General features: G+C 38.3%; 1 long non-coding RNA gene across 1 annotated transcript in view; it reads right to left on the bottom strand.

Annotated features, from left to right (window-relative positions):
- The window catches only part of LOC131481995 (uncharacterized), a 34,142-nt gene extending 17,835 nt beyond the window's left edge, over nucleotides 1-16,307 (bottom strand). Inside the window, exons 1-3 of the long non-coding RNA XR_009246700.1 lie at nucleotides 16,169-16,307; nucleotides 15,453-15,649; nucleotides 14,325-14,452 (exon numbers count right to left, since the gene is read on the bottom strand). This is a non-coding gene — a long non-coding RNA (uncharacterized LOC131481995). The remainder of the gene's footprint in view (nucleotides 1-14,324; nucleotides 14,453-15,452; nucleotides 15,650-16,168) is intronic.
- Between the last annotated feature and the right edge of the window lie 4,781 nt (nucleotides 16,308-21,088).

Genomic DNA, 21,088 nt, shown 5'->3' with positions numbered 1-21,088 from the left:
GCATTAGAATAACCTGTCATTTCCAATTCTGACAAGAAAATGGATTTAGACGGGCAAAGCTCCCATGGGTCACCATTTTGAAAGACAAAAAATGAAATCCATCGACCAAGAAAACAGTTCTTGAACATGGCTGACAAATAAGAAAAGCTTCATTACCTTCTTCTATAAAATTTAACTGGTAGGGAGAAATCAAAAAGGCTATAAACCAACAAGAATGTTGTCATCTGGAAATAGGTTGGCTCTACGTTTCTAGAGCTGTAAATTATCTCAGTGGTTAACTATGTAGCAAAAAGAGAATCCAAAACGCTCCTTGAGAGTGTCCACCCAGGACATGCCCTTGGCCCTGTCCATCCAGGTTCCACTGAGCTGTGCAAGCAGCAAAGAGAAAGCAGATGGCAATACAAACTCTTCTTTATAGAATAAATCTTCTAATTAGAAAACTTTCTAAATCGGTCTCATATTTACCTTTTGAAAATTTTCATTCTACCTATGGGACTAAATAGATTCAATCATGCTGTCATGCTCATACCCTAAAGGATCCAACTATAGAGCAAAGGGAAAGAAGTGTTGGATGGCCCAAGTACTTGGCCCCTGCCATCCATTTGGGATCCAGACAGAGTTCCTGGCTTTTGTCTAGCTAGTCCTGAACACTGCAGCCAACTAGGGAGTGAACCAGTGGATGGAAGATCTCCCCTCTCTGCTAATGCACCTTTCAAGTAAACAGACTAAATCATAAAAAACAAAATTAAGCACTTCAGAATCCAAATCCCTATGTTTTTTTCCCCCAAAATTCCAAGCATCTTTTTATTTTGGAAAATAGAATGATAATATTAAAGAGAATCTTGGAAAAAGGAAATTTACATTATAGAATAATTTATATCTGCCCTTAGGATCAGAAATAAAATTTCTCAAAAGCCATCTTTTAAAAAGGTGCATAAAAAATCAGATCATTTTCTTCATGAAGGGAATAAGTCAAAAGGGTATAATAAAATGCAGAATTTTTTTAAAGTTTCAGCCATTTTTGAAGGCACCCTACAGAGTGAATGTGTATGCCAAATGTTCTTTTCACCTACCGTATTTCAGAAAGCAACTCCTTTATGGTAAAAAATTAAGGTAATTTTGACCTATAAACTCAAGCAACTGTCAACTTACTGAAAATACTCCTGTCAAACAGGCTAACAATCTACTGAGACAAGTGGGATAAAAACTTCTTCAGACAATGGCATTTTACCCACTCAAAGCACCAACATCTTAGGTATCTTAGAAATTTAGTCTATTGTTAAACAACAGCATAAGCTGGCCAACCTATATCTGTAACAAATCTAAGTATGTTTGATTTATTTTACATCTTGCTTAATTGTACAATAAAGAAATGACTCATGAAGATCATTTATTAGATGACAACGATGTGATGAAAACTAAAGATCTTGCTTTTTCTACAGGATTAATCTGTCCCTCTCTGATTTTAAAGTGATGTCTCCATTTATTGTTGACACTCTACAAAGTCCTTCTTTTCAGCAGTTTTACTGGAACTGCCAGTTTCTTTTATATCTGAGGTCAAAGAATAAATCAATTTAATTAAATACATTTCTTTATATTTAACATGCCAGGCAATTATGTTATCTCTTCCATAACTGATTTCCATGTTTTAAGCCTCAGGGTATACGTGAGTGCACATATATGCATTAGTCTATTGGCTAATAACTTTTCCAACAACTTCTCTACTGTGTGTCAAACACTGCTAGACGGTGAAGTTTTGAAGCAATGAGTCAATCTTTTTCTTCAGGTTGTTACACTCTAGTGACTAAGTGATAAACACAAACCTAAAAATCTTAACACACTGAGATAAAAGCAGCATCAGAAAACCATTTAAGATCACAGATGTTACCATTTCCCACAAAGGGGTGTAAGTATAGTAGGCACTGGAAAACTATTGGCTGTCTGGTTGAACAATTGAATGAACCACAGTCACATTAGAAACAGAGCAGAGAAGCACTCCGACCCATTTAGGGTCCTTTTGCTGGTGACTGGAGTCATGGATCAGGAGGTGATGTTTGACGTTACATATAACTGTATCCAGAACATATTGAATCATTCAGTGTGAAAAAGGACGGAAAGATGGGTATGAAGAAGAGAGAAAGTGAAAGAGACAGAGAGATGCAGAAGGAGAGTCAGGAACAGAGAGAGAGAGAAGAGAAGGGAGGGGCAGAGAGGGAAGGAGAGGAGGGGAAGGAAGGGATGAAGACAAAGAAAAGGGTGGAGGGGGCCCGGCGGCGTGGCCTATTGGCTAAAAGTCCTCGCTTTCAACGCCCCGGGATCGCTTATGGGCTCCAGTTCTAATGCCGGCAGCTCCACTTCCCATCCAGCTCTCTGCTTGTGGCCTGGGAAAGCAGGAGAGGACGGTCCAAAGCTTTGGGACCCTGCACCCGCGTGGGAGACCCGGAAGAGGTTCCTGGTTCCCAGCTTCGGATTGGCGCGCACCGGCCCGTTGCGGCTCACTTGGGGAGTGAATCATCGGACGGAAGATCTTCCTCTCTGTCTCTCCTCCTCTCTGCATATCTGACTTTGTAATAAAATAAATAAATCTTAAAAAAAAAAAAAGAAAAAAGAAAAGGATGGAGGAAGAGCAGGAGAGAAAGAATATAGAATGTTCTTTTCCATTTAGGGTGCTGTGGTATAAAGTTATTTCTCCCATATGGTAGGCTTTCTGCTTGAACCTTGAAGGAAAGCAGTTATTTTTTTCTGATTACATTCAAGTCCTAAAATACGAAGTGACATACTCGGGTTTAAGTGGTTGAGGGCAATGCAAGTTCAGTAAATAGTCCAATATGTCACACCCCATAGGACAAATTAATGAAAAAGCTTTTTATACTTGAAGGGAGACTTCAACATTTCCATTGGCAGTAAATTAACGGTTTGACTTAATATGCCAACAGAACACAGGAACTTGATTATCAGCTGTATGCCTACAACAGCATCTTTATAAATAAATTTATAATGATCCCTTCCCAAAGGTCAATCTTCATTGCCCTGTACTAACTAGAATGCAAGGGAGAACTCAAGCCGTTACTGAGATAGTTGCTGAGACACAATAATGATAGTCTCCCGGTTAAAATCCTATTCCAAGGGTGAACCTTCAGAGAACTCATTTTACTACACAAATCCAAGAAAATTAAGCCAATGAGTCAAGCTTTTCTCCATTTAAACTGCCTTACACAATGACAAATCTACTAAAGAGGAGCTGATGCCTGTCTAAATATTTGTCTTCTTGTAAAGCTGTCTCAGAATAAATTAAGCCTTTCTGCCTACACCTCAGATACTGTAGTAAAACGTAGTTAAGTCTTGACTATTGTGTCCCTGTCACATTTTGCTACTTTTCAACATCTCTATGTTGTCCCACTGTCCTTCTGTCCTGGCCCTGAATTGATCTACTCCAGTATGTTAATCAATACAACTTTCCTACACCTGTTCTCTAGACATTCCATGATTCTGAGAAATGTCATGATGCCACTGGGCAGATCGATGCCCTTCCAAAGGGTTGATGTCTCACTGGTTCTCATAAAATCCTTCTAGCACCTGCTCAGCTCCCTGGCCTAGTTCTCAAAGCAGCTGTTCCAAAACTTTACTGCTCTCCTCTTACCATCTCTAAGCTAATCACCTGGCTTCCTACGTCCTAAAGGATGGAAGAGCCCAAGAGGAGGAAACCTTTTCTTATTACCATTAAGCCACCCCTTTGCTTGCCCAGGCCCCTTCCTGGGTGCCACATTCACCTCTTTCACCTCCTCCAAGAGTAGCTTCAGGAAAAAGTCACTTCTCTCGTAGCTTTCTTCTTTATTATAAATATCTTCTTTTCACATGTGCTCAACTCTTTCCCTTTGTAAAAAGACATTCCTTTTTATCTACCACCCACAAATATGAAGAAAACATTGCTGGCTCTTAACTTTCTTACCTGGCATATTAATATTTCATTCATTGTCATGTTCCTTTCCCGCTAATTTCCTCTAAGAGCACCACACCTACCTTCTTTTCAATCGAAGGCTCATGGCACCTCAATCCGTCCATGTACTGTTTGGCAGCTTAGTGAAACCTGACACCAGTAAGACTTTTTTCTGCTCAAAATCCATTTTTGCTTTGGTTTCCATGGTATCACTCTGGCTTCTTTTGGATTCCTCTAACTCTTCTGCTCTACTTATTCTTTAAATGTGGGCTACTTTGCCAAATGTTTTCTTCCATTCTCTGATTCATTCTTTTAGATTAGGGCTTGAAAGATGTCTACTGTCACATAAATCCTTAAACTTGCACAAATCAACAATTCATATATTTTAAATATTTTATTTTGTATAATTGCTTAACTTTAGTAGGATTAAGATTGATTTTTTTCTGTGCCTAATTTAATTAAACTTTATAATGGATATATGCTAGTCTGTATAGGGAAAAGTATAAAATATATATTTGTAGCTTTCAGTCACCCAAGGAATATCTTGAAATGTATCCCCACATATAAGAGGGGGCTACTATGTCTTCCAATTAAAACAGTCATGAGCTATTACTAGCAAAGTGAAATAGAAGTGCATATAATATGAAGATTAAAACAGGAGACTGTCTATCAGAGGTGGTCAGGTTTCCCAGGAAGGGAATTCTTCTACGGTTATTTTCTTGACTATGTTTTCTGTAGTCATCGAGAGTCAGTCTGAGTTCTTTTTGCCATATGTCCAAAGGGTAGAACTGAAAATAACAAGAAATGACAAGAGATCATTTCTTCCTCTCCTGTGTTTTCAATATAAAACAAATTGAAGTCTGAAATTATAGTAGGATATCCAAACGCATCAAAAATAAACTACCAATAAATGTGACTCTTTTCTGCAAATGTTATTTTCAAAGATTTTTTTCTTTGTGTTCACAAAAAGAAAACAATATTCAGATCTTGCATTATTGTAAGAAAAAAAGCTAAAAATAGACAGCAAAGTTTTCATGACAGCATGCAAATATAAAGATTATTGTGCTAATAGCACTTCGGGGGCAACACTTTAATAGGAAAAGAAAAAATATTTTAGGAAACCTAGTCTTTAAAATTTAGATTAAATTCAGTCACGACACTGACATGCCTAATGTCATGTGTATGCCTAATCAGACATTTATATTTTCTTTTATGTAGCTTTGATTTTGATACAACTTGATAAAATAGAGTCACAATAATAAACAATTAACAAGGTTCAAATTTCTTGCTCATTTTAAGAAAATGTCTAGGACTCCATTAAAAATAACAATAAACTTGCCCTCTGTATATGTATGGTTTTAAAGAGTTTGAGATCAGAGAACCAAGAAAAAATGAGTTTTGGCAGGCTCAATAGGTGTGACAGAATGCACACAGCTGAAGCTGAGCAAGATGAAGAGAATAAAGAGTAAAACAGACAGAAATGATCCAAGGGAAATGAATGGACAGGAGGCAAAAGCAACAGAAAGGAGACTGAGCTGAATATTTTTGACTTGAGGTGGTGTGTGATGGGAGCTACCTGAATTTTTTGAACAAGGGACTGACATAGTCAGTCGTGAAGTTGTCAAACATGATTCTGAAAGCCACATTAGGTTTCACAGAAGGAGAAAAAGACATGAGAAGGGCAAGCAAAATGACTTCACAGGCTGGTGACAAAGAACATAAGCTGGCCATTTACTCTCGTTGATATTCCAGCCATTCAGTCCTGTCTTTGTGTGCCAAAGAAAATGGCTCACCTGTTCAACATTGACAAGATTTTCACATGATTTAGGGATCTACTTACTCTTTTGTACCTGTCTGAATCTGATGTCACAAACTACAAGCCAGAATTCACAGATCTGTGTGTGCGCCTACAGGGGACTATTTCACATGGACCCAAACTGTCACTGCTGAGTATTTGAATAAATTACCAACAAAGTTCACAGAAACATGTACCTTTCCAGCTGAAAGTTAGGGTCTTTAAAAAAATACATAATTTCAAATGACATGTGGCATTGTTACATTCATATTCTTCCAATGTCACACACTGTCTTTATCTGTGGGTACTGCAAAGATTTTCCATATCACTGATTTGTTGAAATCCCTTTTGTAATAATGGCATGCTCCTGACTCATTTGAGCTTACCATCTCAGATCTGCTCCTACCAGAAATGGTTTCTGCTTTGAGTCAATTCTCTCCTCAGGGCCACAAATGCTGCAGGGCAGGGATAGGAAGCAACCCTGTCTCATGCACCACAGTGTCCCGAATCCTTACAATCTTATCTAGATACAAAACAGTGTTTTCCTTGTATCAGTCTGTCTCCCTAAGTGAAAACCAACTGACATTTATCCAACAGTAACCATCATAAGTGTTTATTCATGTTAGAAGTGCAGTGTTCTAGACAGGGACAGAGCGGGTGTTTGCACAAAAGTAAGAAAGTGAGATTGACTCTTGCCACTTTCTCAGTGTTTATAGGATTTTGCCACCTTGACACGTTTGCCGGCATTTACTGCTGTTTGGGCACTGATGGACTTGCAGCTTATGTATGAATCTTTCAGTGTCTGATTTGTGGCCAAACACTACTATGTGACCTACTTGGCTCACTTGGGCATTTTTTTCCTATTATTACATGTTCTAGCTTTTCCTTGTCAACCTTGTCAATAAAATCTGCCAGGTAGCAGTGCCTGGTTACAGTTTTTATTTCTTACAAGCATCACGTTTCCCCCCCCTTGCGATGTTTAAAAACAGAGCAGTGTTTTAAAATATCTTCTAACTTCCCTATAAATTACTTATTTTCTTTTTGAAACAAAACCTCAATTTTGCCAATATGCATATGCTGATCTTAAAGTGTGCCTTGTCTTGAATTCCTTAAGGCTGAAGTTCAAGTCCTACTTAGTAGTGAGGAGCTCATTAACTGCAGATGAAATTTGTCAAAGAGGAAGTAGGGATAAAAACAGTCAACAAATCATGAACTTCCGAAATGAGAAGAAGGCTGCTGATAATCAAAACAGCAAAGACCAGAGTAGAGTGACACTGAAGGTAGAAAGATAACTGCTTTTAACCACCCTAACTCTCTCTTATTGTCTAGTCATGAGGAATATAATATAAAGCAGAGAAATAGCATGAAAGCTTTCGTAAGAACAATATCGAGTTCAGAGACTGAGTCCCCAGAAAATAGGCCATGGATGAAAAGAGCCCATGGGAAATTACATACTTGCTTATGTTTCCAAATCTAGGCTAAGTGTCAAGCATTTTGTAGATTATTTTCTGCCTCCAGAGCCTGAATTTGTCATTTTCTCCACAAGCACAGGAAGGCCAGTCCTTTCGTTGATTATAACAAAGGCTACAACGTGCTGTGTCTACCAGCCAAGGAGGAACCTCTTGGAAGGCAGAAACAAGTATTTTTATCTTCAAGATGTAACAAATGCCTGTAGGACCAGGTGCATAGTGGGTACTCCACTAATGTGTGATCAGTATATGAATTAATCTGTTAAATTGGATATTGCCTTGTATCACAACATAAAGCAATACTTAGGGATGGGGCCAGTGGTTGTGGTTCAGTCATTTAAGCCGATGCTTGTGACACAAGCTTCCCATATCAGAATGCCAGTGGATCACAGCTGTTCCGTAGTTCCCTGCTGGCACTCCTGGCTCATGTCCTTGGGCCACTGCCACCCATGTGGGATAATAAGTTGGAGTTCTTGGTTTCTGGATTCAGAATGGCCCTGACCCAGACAGTGCAGCTATTGGTGCAGTCAACCAACAGACGATAAAAGATCTTTGTCTCTCTCACTCTCTATAGCTTTGCCTTTCAAACAAATAAATCCTACAAACATATACTGACTGACATATTTTGTTTACTAAGACTTTATCTCTCATCTATTTTCTGCATAGTTTTTGGTAGAGGGATGTGGAGATAGGGATACCTGCAAAGTTCTAGCTCTTTCCTGAGAACACGTGTTTGGTATTTTTCACGGCCATCCTATTTTAACGTTTATTTTTAGGAATGCTGAAAAAGGAACAAATGCTCTATCAGCAAAGAAAAACAGGAGACAATATGGAAGCTAACGACAAATATCTGTTTTGCTGGCTTCACCATGCTTCTTCTAATTTCTTTAACTTTCTTGGACTCAGTGGAAAAGATTGTTAATTAATCAAGTCAACCCCAAGCATATCCTCAGGAGAGAATAAGCTAATTTACAGTGGTCAAGTAAATTCTGAAAGAGAAACCTTTAAATAATCTATGTAATATTTCATTTCTTTGGATGCAGGCCTTCTACTTAACTCTAATTACCTTAAAAAACACACACAAAAATATGAGCATTGGCTCTCAACATTTACTAGTTTTTTGTATGTTTCCTACTTGGTTATTATGCAAGATCACACTGATAACTACTGAAATTAAGCTCACAGATACCAAACTTCTGCTAATTTATGAGTAAAGTGCCTTATCTTCCAGTAGGTCATTTTCCAAAGGTCTATAGCAATGCACTTTAATGCCGATAATTTGTTCATGGATAGGTGTTGGATCGAGCAATGTGTTCCCAGGCATCCACAGGACAGACACAAAACTGGTGACCAAACATGTGTCAGCACCTATGCTAATATGACAGGGCAATTTTATGGCTGCCAACTTCCAATAAGAAAAAACGAATTTGTAGGAGCAGGAATTGGGCACAGAGTACCCAGCTCTCAGTCCTGGCTCCAACTGCAGCTACGTGCTCATGTGCACTCTGGGAAACATCAAAGTGGAAGCAGCAAAGGCCCACACAGGGTCCCAGCCTTCTGGCTTTGGCCAGGCCCAACCTTAGCAGAAATCTGCTGACTGATTGAAAGGATGGCAGCACTGTCTGTATTTGTTTCTGTCTCTTTATTCTTTGCCTATCTGATAAATAATTTTTAAAGGAGTGTCTGTCTTGTATGTATGTGCTTTCATTTTATTTTTCTGTAACTCAGTTTTGCTCTCCTTTCCAGGCACTTTCCAAGTTAAGACATTTGAAGAAGCCATAGAGTGTACTGTGCAGTGTCAGGACAATCTGGATAGGATCCTTACTCCTCCACATGGAGGTAAGTCCTAAAGGACTTAGTGTCCTCATGACCACAGCTGGAGTACATACACATAATAACTGCCTTTTAGGACCCTTGGGGAAACCTGATAGAAACTAGCTTTGAAGTCACTGTCTTAGTTTCCTTAATGAGAAAATGGAGCTAACAATACCAATATCATGGGGCGCTTTAAGACTAGACAATGTGGGAAAAGTCTGCAGCACAGTGTCTACTTATTGCTAAGCAAAAATCAAAGTTAGTAGTTCATATTGCAAGTGCCTACTACATAGTAGGTACCCTGAATGTCCACTTTTCTCACTGTAAAAAGCATTCTGATAATACCACAACACATGACCATAGTCCAAACATCTGAACAGCATGGGAACATCTCAGCCTGACCATGCAGAATACACAAATGCTCTGAAGAATGTTCTAACATCAGAGAAACAGCACATGGATGCAGTCCGACATTGCAGGCCCCTTCCAGTCACTACTGGATCTTTCTCTTCCGAGATTTTCACCTGAGAATACTCTCCTTGTGTTTGCGCATGAATGATACTGCAGGAAGAAGGCAGAGGACAGACACAAAACGGCTACTTCAGGTCATGGGGGAGAGGTCCAAGAGAGACAACCCAATCAATTCACAAGGATCTAAAGCGTGTCTTCATATCCCTTTCTAGAAGTTGCTAGGGCTGGCAGTGTAGCACAGTAGGTGAAGGCCGCCCACTGTGACATGAGCATCCTTCCTGTAGGAGTGCCAGTTTCAGCTCCAGGTGCTCTGCTTTTGATCAAGCTACTAATGCTCCTGGGAAAGCAGTGAACGATGGCCTTTGTGCCTGGGCCCCTGCCACTCTGATGGGAGGCAAGCCTGGTATATCATGCTCCCCATCATTGTGGCCAGCTGGGGATAAATTAGGGGCTAGATGGATCTCTCTTTATCTCTTTCCCTCACTCTCTGTAATTCTTTCTTTCAGAAAAAAACAGGATGGATCTTTTTAAAAATATTGCTTGAGGAGGTACTTATAATGGGTAAAATGAAAACAAAATAGCTTCTACACCACTTCTGAGGTTATAAACTCCTTGAATCCAGTTTAATTCTAACAAGCCATGGGCAGACCCTTTTATTTCGATGTTATTGATAAACCAAGGCTGAGAAAGTAAATGATTTTGAAGCTTAATTTACTGGAAAGGCATATTGCCAATGAGAATGCAGCCCTTCAAATCCTAAAATCCATGTGCACACAATACAGGTGGAGCAAGTTACATAAGAAAAGGTTATTTCAGCAGAATGTCTCAGTAACATAGTTTGAAGTGCAAAACTTTGAATCATGAATACAGAGCTTTGTAAAAGGAATACAATGGATGACTAAGGATAAATATATAGATAGGGTGTGGGTAGGAAAAATGGATTTATATCCAAAAATAAGAAAGCATATTAGGAAAAAATGTTCAAAGTATTACAGCTTATGTCTAAGGCATAACTAGATCTAAAACCCACAGACATAAATGGTGAAAAAGATGGAGAGGCTGACAGACATTCCTAAATGGCCCCAGGCTCAGAGAGGGGCAGTCTTTAAGAACATAGGCAAATCCCACAGAGAGCTCCAGCAGGCAGAGCTAACATTACCCCTTAGCCCAGTTAACTGTTTGGACTCTAGGGAGATCTACAGAAGGTAAAGGGTAGATCACCCTGGAAGACAAATTTCTTCAAGGCTTGAAACATCAGCCCAGTATTTGATCCTTGACAATAGGTCAAGAATGGCAGCCCCTCCAATGTTCTCTATCACCAAGACCGTTGTGTGAATGAATTGCAGGTCTTTATCTGAAAGGGCGTTTTACCAGTAAAGGGAAGTAGACAGGTCGGGCACTGGGCATTGGAAGAGAATAATGAAAGAGTGTACTTCCTCAAAGTTGACCATGCTGAAGGCAGACATTGCTTTTTCAGAATGTTCTCTGATTAGATAACAGCTTTATAGTAACTCATTCTATAGGAAATGTACATGCGGGGACTATTTGCATATATTCACAAACACATAACAATAGCAATAGTAAAGATCACTGCCAGTGTTTATAGGCCTTACACCATATGTCAAGCTTTTGCATTAAGTTCATTATCCATTTGATCTTTACAGTCACCCTTGGAGGGAGGGGGTATAATTACTTTAGTCATTTTATAGGTGAAGAAAACAGGTTAGATCATGTTTACATGATCATCAAGCCATAGAGCAGGAAATCAAATCATTGGATACAATTCTAGCTTAACCACTCTATGGGTGTATGAAACCTGAGCTACAATGCCTTCGTGACTCATACACACGTCAGGCCTCCCAGTAAGGGAGCCAAGGGGCCTTTAGCCAGTGAGTTTCTCATCTCTTAGTTTAATACACATGAAGTACACAAAAGCTGGACTAAGAAGGAAAAAAAAAAAACTTCATTTTCAGAAAAGACAGGAAACAAAGTGGGGAAAAGAGTGAAAACAGGATTACAATCTTAATGTGCAGTGCTTTTGTTAATGGTGAAAAACGGAAACAAAGAATTTTCCATATCTCTGAAAAGCAGATAGCAAAAACTTAACTTCTTAAGCGTTAAGTTCAACAAAAGTTGCAAGTTATAATGGAGCTTTTTTTTTACATTTGAACAATATCTCTCTAAAATCTCTAATTGCAAAATGACTGTAGAATCAAGTAATTATGGGAATTTACAGTTCACGTCTATGGCCACTTCATCTGCCTCATAATCTCATAATATGTCATGATTCTGTGTATTTCAGACTTGAACAGGTGTGTCTGAGATATGGGAAAGTGGCAGGAGGGATAGGTGGTCTGGTACACAGTAGAAGCGTGAGAGGGTAAAAGTGGCATAATAATTACATAGGATACCAACTTTACACAAATATTAGCAAGTCAAGCCTTTTAAAATGCATCAAGCAATTATATGTGTGTGTGTGTATAGATAGATAGATAGATAGATAGATAGATAGATAGATAGATATAGAATACATGGAAGAGAATGCAAATGTACCCAACGTTTCAAATTAGAAATGGTCTTTCTTTTATATCTGCTTAGGAAAGCACAAGCAGGTTCCCACCTGTCCTGGTTTTGTACCTCTCCACCATTCTTGTTACTTGGCTAAAATTCTTGGACAACTCTGTGAACATGACTGTGGGTGGAGGCCATCATTGTGCTGTGGCCTAAGTGTTGGTCTTCAGTGATGGCTTCCCCTGTGAGTGCCAGTTCAAGCTGCAGTTGTTGGGCTTCTTATCTGGCTCCCTGCTCATGTGCCTGAGAAAGCAGCAGAAAATGGTCCAAATGTCTGCCACTGACATTAGACACACAGAGAGGGTTCCAGGTTCCTGGTTCTTGCCTTGCAAAGTCCTGGCCACTGCAGCCAGTGGGGGAAGGAACCAGTGGATAGAAGAATCTTTATCTCTTCCGCTCTCTTAAAAATAAGTCTGCACCAATATTTAACATGATTCCTGGATCATTGGCTTTCATATATTAAAACAGACCAGTTCAAGATGACTGTGAGCTTTATGTAATGTCAGAAAAAAATGATGCATTCTTCTTTGTAGCTGAAAGCTTATGGACAGGTCAGGGTGGACCCCCAAAAAACACTCTGGTAATTGAAGACTGACTGCCCTCTTCCCAGTCGCCTTACCACCACAATTACACAGTATTTTACATGGCATGAGATTACATGATCCCCAAACAAGAGAAAAATATTTTATTTTCCAGCGTGTTTCATTTAGCAAATTAGAAAAATACAAAAAAAATCATCATATCATTCTTTATTCCACCCTTCAATCCTTGCCCTCCTCCATGACTATCCTGGGGAAGGGTTGTGAAAACCAGAAACATCAACTAAATAAACATGTTATCAGGTGACAGGGAATCCAGGTAGTTCACTGCAGTGTAGTGAAAACTGTCCTGTCCAGGATCTCAATGGTTCAGTGAAATCCACAATAGTATTGCCAGAGTCAAACACAGCAGCACATGGTAACTGAAATATTTTGAACTTATTGATTCTGTACCTTTCCCTGAAAATAAATGAGTATCCAGATACCTCATGGACCCCAAAGCACAGTTATAAATAGAAAATCTTTGTCAATTTGAGGACAAATTGGTGAAAGAATCTGTCTAACAGCTAAAACAGAAGAAACTTCATGCCCTTGAAAAGATTTTAGCTACACTTGTGGTCCTGGGCATCTATTGGTCTTAAATCAATGCCATTTTTCTTGCTAAACTTCAGAGAAAACTTTTACTTTCCACCAAACTGCCAACTTTTAATTCAATCAGATAAGAAACACCCATAGGTGATTTTACCAGTTAACACAAAACCAGTCAGAATTATACTCTGTGTTAAAGAAGTACACACACAGGTTCTACACCCAGGGAAAGAACAGGCTTTGTAAAAGTTATTGAAATATGAGCATGGCAGGACTAGCTGATGTATACTCTATGTCATTCGTAAAATGAGTTATGATATTATCACCATCACTGGCAAGTCTCAGAATTTAAATCTTCCCACTGTACACATACATCATATCCATTGGTCCTAGATGAACGTCAGTGGTTGTCTCACCTTCTTTAAAAAAAAACAAACATTCACTAGGAACACATACTGAGCTTACTCAAGCTGATTTCATAACAGGCAAGGGAAATGCCCTTTGAGGAGCTTATTCAAGACAATAGCTTTTCCTAACTCTTTCTGCTCCCTAAATTTCATTTGCGTGGACATGAGGAAAAAGACAGCAAACACGGAAAACCGATATGTCAAAAAGTCAGGAATTAATACAATAATGTGCTTTATAAAACTTGCTTAAGCGAGCTCCATTAAATACTTAAGCTTTATACTTACCACACAGGAAATAGTCGTCAAATTAGCTGTACACAATAAAATCGGTTCTCACAGAAAATGCACGGTTTGAAGAACTTGTTTACAAATATACACACACAACAGGAATTTTTACCTCATATATTTAGTTTCTAATAAACGAGGAGTTACTATTAAAACTATTTGGAACTTTTCCACTTTATTCTATTTAGACAATGGAAGAAAGTAGTCTAATAACAGGCTGGGTAGATGGGGACAACCACTAACAAAATCTACCATAGTTAAACCTCAAAAGCACAATTTTATATCCTTTAATGAGGAGTTGCTAGGCATCTGATTAAGTACCGTAGGCATTTAATCCCCAATCTACTTTGATTTCTTAGCCCCTACCCATTAAATAAGAGAAATGTGACAAAGAATCTGGAAATAAGAAAAAAAATAGTGTGTCATTTCATACAGAAATGCTTTTACCTGCCATCCTGCTGGGAACAAAATGGGCTGGGCTCTGAAAATGTTTGTCTGCTTAACTCTCAGTAGGTGGTACTGGGAACATGTAGCCAGGCAGTCTCATTGCTCTGTTTCTGTTCTTTAACTGCCAACTGGAATACAATAGAGGAGTCAGGGAAAACAAAAGAGAGGTGGATCCAGAAGGAACCAGAAGGATGACAACAAAGCAAGCAAATCCATGATAATGAGCCCAAGGCTGTGTGCACAGCAAAGCTGGCATCTGGACTATTTTCACACGGAAGATAATTGTGTTTCAATTCACTGTCAGTTTTCACTAGAAATTCACAAGGCACAAATTATGAATTCTGTAGTAGATATCTCATCTTTGTAGCATTTCAGGAAACATATGAGATGTTTAATCCAAAAAGAGAAGACTTACACTGTTCAGCTGTCTGAGACTTCAACAGAAACATACAGTGTAGGATTGTCGAAAACACAAATGATTTGAACTATAGAATACCTGCATGTTGATAGGTTACAGTGATACACCAAATAAGAGGCCGCTGTAATGCTGTATCCTCACCTGACATTTCCAGGTAATGGGGACTTGACTTACATCTGGCTCCTCCATCACTCCCCCTTGTCTCTTCTCTTGACACACAGACATTATATTTTGAGCCAAATAAACACAAGGTTGCTACTTACCAAAAAAAAATTACTTCCGTGTTTTTAACTTTTAAAAACCTTAAAGTACGCCATTGTCTTTGACTTGTGAACATAGAAGTATTTACTCACCAGAATTAAAATTCATTAAAGGTTAGAAAACATTACTCTTCCATCCAAAGATACATAATTTATATATTTCATTTAAATATGCTGCTAATACAAATATGCTAATATAATAAATATGCTAATATAAATTTCATTTATATATTTCATTTAGATATGCTGAGTTGTAAGTATTCTGAGTTATAGTTCTCTAAGTTGCACGGAATGGAAAAATATTAAAAAATAATGTGACATACATAAATAAAACATGTTAAATGTCACAAATATCCTACAGATTTCTGTATCAAACTGATAAAAACTTTCTTGAGGTTACTGATAATGATCAATAAAATCAAATGTGGCTTGGAACACCATAGATCTTACCTCATCAGCTGGGACATCCAAAATGCTGCCTTTTCTGTTAGTTTATTAATAATGCCATAGGACCCTCTTAAAGATAATCTTTTTGAGAGAACACCCTCTTTGGGTTTAAGTAAAGTCAGGGTATTTAGTAAGATGATCTAATTTTGGAGTAAAAAAATATGGAAGAAAAAAAGGTTTTCATTGTTGCTCCAGCCAGTCTGAAAATTTAGAATAAAGAGAAAAGTAAGGATTTCCATTGCCAGCCAAAAAAAAAAAAAAAAAGGTCATTATATGCACTACCATGACTTAGCTAGTACTTTGTGTTTTAATTTTCTCATAATCAATTTTTGATCCCACAAATTACTAAAGCTCAAGCCTATCTCTAGACAAAGTAAAGTGCTAATTCAGTAATTTTCTACATTGAAGCCTGAATTGTCTTCTTGAATCATCTACTCTACTCAGATCCATTATAGACATGACCAATTTACCACCTCACTTCACATGAGGAAGACAATACTGGGAAATGTGGGTCCCTGGATAGAACATCCAAGTGCTACCTGGGGACAGCTGAGGAGGCAATTGTGTGAGGAGCTCAAATTATTCCAATTATTCTTTTGCTTATAAAACAATTTCTTTATTGCCCATTACAGATTCCCCAAAATATACACTTCAAAGTAAGGTACATTAGCATATAGCATTCTCTACTGCCAGATGCCAATGCACAATAAATCTCTCACCTTGTAGAGAGATGGAACAGCACCAGGCTCATAACAGGATGAGCGATGCATAAAATGTTCTGCAGTTGGCTTCCCCTGGGATTGATGCTTCCGACCTAGGAACACAGTCTGCCTGCATGATTCGAATGCTAACCAATGCAGGAAAATAACCAATGCGTTAGGTACGGCTTTTCAACTCTGAGAAATCTAGAAGAAACTGTAAAATAAGTAAACAGGCAAATTTGTGTCCAAACAGACTGCACAAACTAAAACTGGAAACATATACTGCTTAAATAAGGAAGGGTCATGAAGGTTTTGCTCAATGTGGTTGCAAAAATAATATTCCTTTTCTTAGAACCACAGAATTACTATATCATTAGTTATAGGACTATTACAGTTTTCATAGTTTAATTCACAAGTATCTCACAAGGAAATCACTAGATCTGAATTACAGATAAAATGTTAGACAAAGACTTGGGTTTTTTCTAAAAGTACATAAGGGAATAAAGAAATTAATCTGAGAAAATACATGAGAATATTGCATAAACCTGAATTCTAATAAAATTCCAATATTTACTTGTTAAAAAAAAAACCATTGATTTCCTAAAGATACATAGTTTCTTTTCAAACCTGCTTCCAACCTAAATTTAGCCTCAATTCCTGTGTCATATTTCTCCAGGCACAAGAAGGAAAATCAATGATACTACTCACCTTTGGAAGAATTTCACCGCCACATCTCTGTGGTTCTACAGCATCCAATAATCCATGGCTTGGCATTGATTTTTCTATGACACCTGTAGAAACAGTCTCTCCTTCCTTTCTAACAAAATATAGCAACAGAAATTGTGTCGTTTCTTAGTGAAGTAAGCATAGGTTATTAAACCCAGCTTCATCCTGCAAGGAAATGTGGTTATTGTATTTTCTAAAGATAACACCACTACCTAATTTTTTTTTTCGCAGGGGGAAGTCAGTAAGTGCTAAAAGACAATACAAAGATGTATTTAAATAATAATTTGAATGTTAAGATTGTAGGCTTCTTGCATCTAATCATATCTATCTATCTATTTATCTATCTATCTGCATTTACTACTCTATGGAAATAATATCAATCATAGAATCTACTGAAATTCGGTGTACAGTTTTAAAGTATCACTAAAACAGAACCCTTCCTGAATAGGAAAAAAAACACAATCAGGCCTTTTTAAGGTTTCGACAAGATAGAGTAACTTCAAGGGAATAGCATACAGCAGGTTAAATCATAGCAGAGAGGGTTAAAGTTTGCTCTTTCATAGTATTACAAGAGTTGGAGGAACAGGCTAGAACCATGAGCCTTCCCACTTATTAAATAAATTTAAATACAAAAAAGAAAAAAGAAACCTTGAAGAAGCTCTGTTTCCCACAGTTCCTCACACACCTGATGTCAAGCTCAGAGGTATCTGTTTCACACTGGGCAGACTCCTCTGGGCCTGTCTGCGTACGTGCCCCGCAGCCACTCTGCACGGAATGCAGCAGTCACAGTTGGCAACACGCTCCATCACTAACCATATCAGCTAAGAATCTGCAAAAGAAAAATGCCGTCAGTGTTAAAAAAAATCCTTTTTACATTTGCTTTTCCAAGTAAAAGTCCTAGGCAAGGAAACACAAAGGCAGTTGTTTCTCACAATAAATGTGACATCTTGGTAAAAAGTGACACTACCATGTTGCGCCCTGACAGGTTTAGTGTCAAGACTTGACAGATCTGAACCTGCAGGAACAACCTCCCTGACACGGATATTTAAATGCACATTAAAATTTTGATTTGATACTCCCCTGATTAGTTTTCACAACAGTGAGTACTACTGTCTTTCAACTTCATTATAAATTACACTATTCTTCACATGCCTGTCAATTTAAGTTCCTGTTTCCCTAAAACACAGGCGTCTTAACCACTCATCAAACCTGTGCACACTTCTGGGTTAAAAGAATTAGATCAATCCAAACTCCAGTTCTCAAGGGAGAAGTTCCATTGTTTATCAGGCCATGTCTACACTGGCTGAGCAAAGCGCTCCGTTCAGAAGGAGAAGCGCCTTTGGCAGCTAGAGTGCACATAGCTGACCCATGGATGCTCGGGTGGGGCTTCTTCACCTAATTACACAAGGGCAATAAAATCACCACACCGTGGATGAAGATGAGCCACAATGACAAAACAGGACATGCTTACTATTCTAACATGTTTATACAGCAGTCACTTAGAGTTTAATGCAAAGGCCCTGCAAGTACAGAAGAATACTTAAGCTTTACAGAGGACAATAACATGATTGATACTGTGACGTTCAGTTTAACCAAAGTCAGCTTTCCTAAACAGGACAGTAGAAACACCATTTCACAATGTAATACTTGTTTTCCAAACTATTCTAGGCTAAACTGACCATTCTAATCTTTCATTTATTAAGAAAAATGCTTAGAGTTCAAATAATTAAAAAAGATTAACTTAAAAAAACTGAGTAACAGAAACCCACTATTTTGGAGGGAACACTTCTGTTCTGGTGGCTTACACCACTGAGTTCTAGCCATATTCATGACTGTGTTCTTCTCTGATGACAGCACAGTGTCCTTGAATCATCTCGAGCATTAAGAGTGCTTCCACAGTTTTTAAAATAAAGAGATTTTTAGCAGAATGCTCTGCTAACAGCTATAAGATTACAGGGTTTCCCTTCCATTCATCCAAATACATTCCACCCTGTGACATAACAGACAAAGCACTAATCACCTTTGGAATTTCTCCAGCCTTTCCTACTGGTTGGACCCAACTGCCCTGAAGGAATAAAGCCTGCCTCTCCCCTGTGAAGGTCTGCCAAGGACGTCAGAGATTGCCAGTTCCAACGCACTGAAGATGGCAGAAGTAAAATTTTGCATATGTGGAAATCTATCCTAACTATGAGCTATGAGATAAACGTTCCTTTATCAATACCACCCCAAATAACTAAGCAAGGTCAGACGTCCAATGTTTCACTAAATCACCTGAACATCACAGGCATGAGGATTTCAAGTTTTTTTGCCTTTTTCCAGGTTTTCAAGGTAAGTGTCCAGTTTCAGTTGATAATCATGCAAGTTTTATGCTAGATTCCCTTTCACAAGATGCAAATCTCCATTTCAGACTGGGTGACAGCAACATATATATTGATTAGGTTTGTAACTGAACAGGTTAATCCTCCACCTGAAGGCGCTGGCATCCAAAATGGCAACAATTCACGCCTCAGCTGTTGAAGCCATTTGGGAAGTGAACCAGTGAATGCAGGCTGCCTTTCCCTCTTCTTTCTTTCTCTTCCTTCTCCCTATAAATCTGCCTTTCTGCTAAAAATAAACACATCATAGAAAACTACTAAATTATAAAATGAAAGAATTCTAAAAGATCCAAGCTTGCCACCACTTCACAAAGTTCATCACAGACAAAGTGAAGAGAATATCCTAACTTTAAGCCCATTGTCATCGCCTTTGCTGTGCATGTTCTAATGATCTTGGGACAAGGATGATATGACAATGGTTAATTAGACGCCAAGTACTGGTCTAAATGCTTTCTATCCATCACCTCATTTAATACCAGCACAACTCGATAAGGTCAGTACCTTTGCCCCACTTCACAGATGAGCAAACAGAATGACTGAGCCAGTGAGAACTCGACCTGGATCACACAGTACATGACAGAGCTGTATTCAGAGACAAACAGCCTGACTCTAGCGTTGCACAGTCACAGGTCACCAAACTGACATATCATGTTGTGCATCATGAAAGATGTCCATGGGAAGATGCTGTTATGACGCAGGCTCTTCCCTTCCCACACGAATGAAATAAATGTACCTCGCACCGCAGCTTCACTCTACGGCATCATCGGCAACGTCTTCCATTTTGAACCAGTGTCTGCTTTTAGAATAAGTGAGATGTATTTAAAAACAAAAATAGTTCCCTAATTACCATTTCAGATATCATGTACAACTTTTAAAAAAGTGTTTATTTACTTTCATCTACTTGAAAATCAGAACAAAAGAGAACTCCATCCAAATATCGTACATAGGTATCAAGGAACCCATGCCACACGTGCCCCAAGCAACAGGTTCATCCACTGTGCCACACCCACTCCCCACTTACAGCCTTAAAACTTACATTTTGAGATACTGACCAATATGGTGAATATCAAATAAGAATAAAAATGAGTTAATAGGGTGTATGAATAGAGCATAAGACCTAAATATAGCCTTGTAAAATCAGCCCCCCCCCGTGCTAGCATTTATGAGTTGGACAAATCATTTAGTCTCCCTAAGACTTAGTTTCTTCATTTATAACACAACAATAAAAATGGTACTACTATCAAGGGTTGTGAGGATCAAATAAACGAATGCACATAAAATGCTTAATCTGAAACATGCTTAATCTGGTGTAAGACATACAGAAAATACTCAAGAACAGTAACAGTCAAGAAATATAGAGCATATTACTATTATGTTTAATTTGTATCAACCAGGCTCCAGCTATGACTAAGCACTAACAGTTTGAAGGATATTTTTTTTTCCAGTGAAAGCATGACACAGATTTTAGAAAAGAAAAATGATTTGGATAACCAGAAATCCTCCTGGAACAGCAACAATTTGGCTTTAAAAATTTCATGAGGTGTGTGTTATTTTACATATTGGATTTCTTCCATTTCTTCAAGAACAAAGGCAAATTAGCCTTTTCCATATAGTACGACTGTACGTAAAATAAAAAAGAACTCTGGTTTAATTATTTTAATTCATATTTCTACACAAATACACTGAAATCAAATTAATTTGGACAGTACTGATGGAATTCTATCAACTGTGTGATTGAATAGTGTTGAAACTGCCCAAGCATTCAGCTTTTCTGGCCCCTTGCCTTCCCAATATTTTAAATGCTGACATTTGTGCTGAAGTCCAAACTCTCTGAGGC

This window comes from Ochotona princeps, chromosome 15, assembly GCF_030435755.1.
Source record: "Ochotona princeps isolate mOchPri1 chromosome 15, mOchPri1.hap1, whole genome shotgun sequence".
Lineage (NCBI taxonomy): Eukaryota > Metazoa > Chordata > Mammalia > Lagomorpha > Ochotonidae > Ochotona > Ochotona princeps.
The sequence above is the reverse complement of the archived record's forward strand: the minus strand, read 5'-3'. Positions and strand labels throughout refer to the sequence as shown.